The sequence below is a fragment of the Octopus sinensis genome, linkage group LG19, assembly GCF_006345805.1.
Source record: "Octopus sinensis linkage group LG19, ASM634580v1, whole genome shotgun sequence".
In the NCBI taxonomy this organism is placed as follows: domain Eukaryota; kingdom Metazoa; phylum Mollusca; class Cephalopoda; order Octopoda; family Octopodidae; genus Octopus; species Octopus sinensis.
In genome coordinates this window covers 49,731,989-49,737,466 of record NC_043015.1, presented here as the reverse complement: position 1 = coordinate 49,737,466, position 5,478 = coordinate 49,731,989, and the positions used below count along the sequence as shown (strand labels likewise).

Below are 5,478 nucleotides of genomic sequence, written 5' to 3'. Positions count from 1 at the left end.
AATGAAAAAAAGGAAAAAAGGCGAAACGAAATGACAGAAACGAGAGTCAGTAATTTAATTAAGGGGACATGATGGGTGGCGAAGGCGAGGAGAAAAATTCAACTCCAGTTAATGACGAGCAGATATTGTTATAGTGTGTTGTTAATTGGAGAGTGTGATGCGAAGACGCGTGGGGATACTCCTTGGAGAGTCTGGCTTTTGTAACAGACTGGGGTTTCTACTGTTTTAATACACCAGCGATCTTTACATCAAAGTTATGGGGTCAACACACAAATACTCACATATATATATATATATATATTAGATATTATATATATATATTTAAATAAAAAACTTACTTGGAGAAGAGAAATAGAGAAAATAAACGCGTGCGTTCGGTCATATAATATAATAAATAAATATATATATATATGCATGTATATATACATGTAGATGTAAGTATGTACATATATGTATGTATATATGCATATATTTTATTTATTTATTATATTATATATATACACACACATATGTATATATACACACACACACACATATATATATATATATATATATACACATAGACGCAAGAGTGACTGTGTGGTAAGTAGCTTGCTTATGAACCACATTGTTCCGGGATCAGTCCCACTGCGTGGCACCTTGGGCAAGTGTCTTCTACTATAGCTTCGGGCCGACCAAAGTCTTAAGTGGATTTGGTAGACGGAAACTGAAAGAAGCCCGTCGTGTATATATATAAGGTGGGGTGTGTGTGTTGTGTGTGTTGTGTGTGTGGGTGTGTGTGTGTGTGATGTGTGTGTGGGTTTTTGGTGTGTGTGCATCTGTGTTCGTCTTCCCAACATTGCTTGACAACCGATGCTGGTATGTGTTTACGTCCCCGTAACTTAGCGGTTCGGCAAAAGGAACCGATAGAATAAGTACTAGGCTTACAAAGAATAAGTCCCTGGGGTCGATTTGCTCGATCTGAAATGCGGTGCTCCAGCATGGCCAAAGTCAAATGACTGAAACAAAGTAAAAGAGTAAATGAAAGAGAGCATGTATAAGACGTTTCTAATGAATCGTGTCCGCATCCGGTTTTAATTTGTAGGTCTTTCACAATATGATTCATTTATTTGCTCTACTACTACTACTGTTACTACTACTACTACTACTACTACTACAGACGATGATGGTGGGAAGATGAACACTACAATTTCCGTTCTGTCACCTCTAACAAGCGTCAAGTAATTCACCTCCAACACAACGTAAAGTCAATAATCGCTCGATCACCTTTTAATTGGTACCTTTTACGTTACGAAAGTTCATGCGTCTGTGGCTAAAAAAAAAACGAGAGTGTGTGTGTGTGTGTGAGAATCTGTATGTGTGTGTGTGAGAGAGAGTCTGTATGTGTGTGAGCGAGTGCCATGTTGCATCCGTTATAATACAGTTACGTTTTGTAGCACATCGATTCTCAATATAAAAATGTCATTCACCCCCCACGCAGATAACGCAGTTGTATAAACACATACAGACAAGCACACCAACACACAAAAATACAGTGCGTATATGTATATATACATGCTTTGTAAACATTAACATTATCTATTTGCGTCTTGACTCTACTCCCATCTTATGTGTTATTAGCTACTGACTGGTGCTACGATAAGACAATAAGCCGGTATAGCTATAATATCTAAGCAAATAAAGATTAGTATCAGAGTTAAAATAAATGTTACTACGCATAAATGTGGCGTACAAGAAATATTTAACCATGTGGTGTACTCCCAACAGGAGAGACAATCCCTTCGGGTTAAGTTCGGTTGAGGCTGGTTTGGAAGTTAGAAATTTACCGTATTTTCTAGCATACAAGTACGAAATAATATATATGTGTAGTGTAAAATGAGGTATAAGCGTTCAAATGTCGTCGCTGTTTTTCTAGATCCTGGGGTATTCCACATGGAAACTTTGTTCCGCTAAAGATGGTTTCGTGTGTAAACTGACCTACAATTTTTGCTGTAAATTTTGGTTTTAAAACTTCGACTTGTATGCCGGAAAATACGGTAAGAGTAAAGAAGACGGTATACAGAATTCATACATTTAAATGTTCTTTTTTCCTACACATTAGGTTTCTATGCATTGCACTATTTCAGTCTTATTTGAAATCGCCAGCATGGCATAACTCGAGGCAAATAATACATTAAGCTAAATGAAACATTTTACGAAGTTAGACAATTCTTATTTAGAAAAAATAGTTTACAGTTTAAAGAGTATTCATAGGAGGATTTTGTTTGTTTGTGTGTGTTTCTCATAAACCAATCAAAAAGGCTTTAGCTTCTGTTAGGAGGAGACGTTAACAAGAAAGGAATCTTTTCCCGATTGACGTATAGAACTCGAAGTTTTCTTCATCGTTTCTGTACAGATATATTGTTTTACTTGTTTCAGTTATTTGACTACGGCCATGCTGGAGCACCGCCTTTAGTCAAATGAATCGACCCTAGAAGTAGTCGGCTTATTCTATCGATACTTTTTGCCAAACCGCTAAGTCACGGGGACGTAAACACACCAGCATCGATTGTCAAGAGATGGTGGTGATCATAAGTCACATCCACAACAGCTGTATGCCGATAAATGCCTTGCGAATGAAGATTGAATTCGGTAGATAAAAACGTCGATAACACACCAACATGAAACGAAGAATTTTGTTCAAGAACACAACGTGCCGTTCGGTCAGGGAATCGAACTCACGATCTACAGATCGTGTGTGCAACACCTAAACTACTAGGCCACGCGCCTTCACAATAATAATAATCTTTACTCTAGGCACAAAGCCCGAAATTTTGGGGGAGGGGGCCAGTCAATTAGATAGACCTCAGTACGCAACTGATACTTAATTTATCGACTCCGAAAGGACGAAAGGCAAAGTCGACCTCGGCGGAATTTGAACTCTGAACGTAACGGCATACGAAATACTGCTAAGCATTTCGTCCGGTGTGCAAAACGATTCTGCGAGCTCGCCGCCTTAATAATAATAATAATCCTTTCTACTATAGGTACAAGGCCTGAAATTTGTGGGGAGGGACCCAGTAGATTAGATTGACTCCAGTACGCAACTGGTACTTGATTTATCGACCCCGAAATGATGAAAGGCAAAGTCGACCTCGCCGGAATTTGAACTCAGAACGTAAAGAAAGACGAAATACCTATTTCTTTACTACCCACAAGGGGCTAAACAGAGAGGACAAACAAGGACAGACAAACGGATTAAGTCGATTACATCGACCCCAGTGCGTAAACTTGGTACTTATTTAATCGACCTCGAAAGGACGAAAGGCCAAGTCGACCTCGGCGGAATTTGAACTCAGAACGTAAAGACAGACGAAACACCTTTTCTTTATTACTCACAAGGGGCTTAAAAAAGAAAAAGACAAACAAGGACAGACACAAACGATAAGTCGTACATTGACCCCAGGCGTAACTGAAACTTAATTATCGACCCCGAAAGGATGAAACGCAAAGTCGACCTCAGCGGAATTTGAAACAAGAACGAACGGCAGACGAAATACGGCTACGCATTTCGCCCGGCGTGCTAACGTTTCTGCCATGTCGCCGCCTTAACAACAACAACAGCAACAGCAACAGCAGCAGCAGCAGCAGTAACAATAACAACAAATAAAGATAAAAGCATAAATGATTGTTAAAACGCAGGAAAGAACAGTTACACACCAATTTAACAGTTCGAAAAAGAAGAGGAGAGAAGAGATGGAGTAGGGAAAAAAGAGAGGGGAAGGGAGAGATGGGAAGGAGAGTGGGGAGGGAAAGAGATGAGGAAAGGAGACGATATGATATATCATTAATGAATAATTTGGTTAGAAACAAATAAAAAGGAAAAAAAAACAAGCCTAATGATGTCTGACATTAATAGAAAAGAGATGTCACGTCGTCGTTGTCATAGTAATTTTCAAACCGCGAAGTAACAAAAAAAAAAAGAAAATTGAAAAGATGGCTGTTGCCCTTAGAGAGGTGTCAATGCCAGACGAAAAGGGGTTAGATACAAAAAAAAAATAGGGGGTTACTTTTGGGTGTTGTTTAAGGTGCACATCGAATGGTGTGGAAGATGCCTGCCAAAGATAATGACAGGAAGGTCATGATTGGAACGCTTTCTATATTGAATGCCAGCTCGTGGGCAATGGAATGCAATAACCACCAACAAAAACAGGCACGAGACCCCCAAAATTTGTGGGGAGCGAGCAAGTTAACCCTAACCCTAATCCCAGCCTCAAGTATTTGGCTGGTACTTAATACATCAACCTTTAAAAGGCACGAAAGGTGAAGTCGACCTCGGCGGAATTTGAACTAGGTGTGTAAAAGTGGACAAAAAGCCGCTATGCATTTTGTCCGGGGTGCTAATAATAATAATAATAATAATAATAAATTCTTTTTATTGGCCACAAGGGCTGACAAATATTGGGAAACATACAGGGACAAAACAGGACGAAAAGTTACAAAAGGTTTTGTCCGTTTTTCGAAAGAAAAAAGTCCGTGTAAAAAAGCTTTACAACAACGAAAAAATTCAACAATTTACAATACTCCCAATATAGGAGACGCTTCGAAAAAAGAAAAGGTCTCACGTGGAAAAACCCATAAAAGCTACGGGAGCCTGGTCAAAAGGGGGGTAGAGAGCCCCTTTCTCCTTTTATAATACCTTTTTCAATTACAGGCGAAACCTCAGAATTGGTCCATTTATGCTGGCCAATAATAATAATGTTAAGATGGAGTCGCCTAAATCATTCTTTTTTCTCTCAGTGTCGAATAAGTTAGAGAGGTAGATAAGGGAACTAATTAAGAAATCATGAGAAATTTCCGTCAAAGAACTGGTGAATGGATTATTCGGGTAGATACAACTGGAATAGAATCAGATAGAGGGGGTGGGTCTTTATTTTCCTCGTGTCATTTTTTACCCTATTTCAATCTGTTTTGTGTTCGTGCGCTCACATCTATCCAAGTGTTAGTTTATCTATCAATCCAACTGTTTATCTATCTATCAGTCCAGCTATCTATTACGATCCCTTTTGATCGAAAAACTACCCCCCGCTTTTTTTTTCTTTTTCTCCTCAAAAAGAAAAGCTCTACTTTGTAATTTGTCCCCTCTGTGTTCAGCTCTGCGTGGCTAAAAAAGAAACATATCTATTTATCTATCTATCAAAAAAAAAAAATTAATACAGAGTTACTTATTTGTAAATAAATGTTAATATATGACATAATTGCCCGAGGTTACTGTGGTCTTTTCGTAGGTTTTTCTTTCCACAGATAAACCTCCCCATTTCTTGGGAACTTTTTGTACTATCCCGACATTTTTTGCATATATTCCCAACGATTTCGATCCATTTTGATCGTTGCCCTTCCCACTTTTCTTTTCTTTCGCCCCGCTCGAAAAGAAAAACTCTACATTGTAATTGTCCCTTCTGTGTTTAGCCCTGTGTGGCCAATAAAGAAATTATCTAT

The 5,478-nt window shown here is 38.7% G+C and overlaps 1 protein-coding gene across 1 annotated transcript in view; it reads right to left on the bottom strand.

The window, feature by feature from the left end:
- LOC115222081 (putative mediator of RNA polymerase II transcription subunit 26) overlaps positions 1 to 5,478 on the bottom strand; it is a 95,872-nt gene that overhangs the window by 617 nt on the left and 89,777 nt on the right. The window lies entirely within an intron of this gene.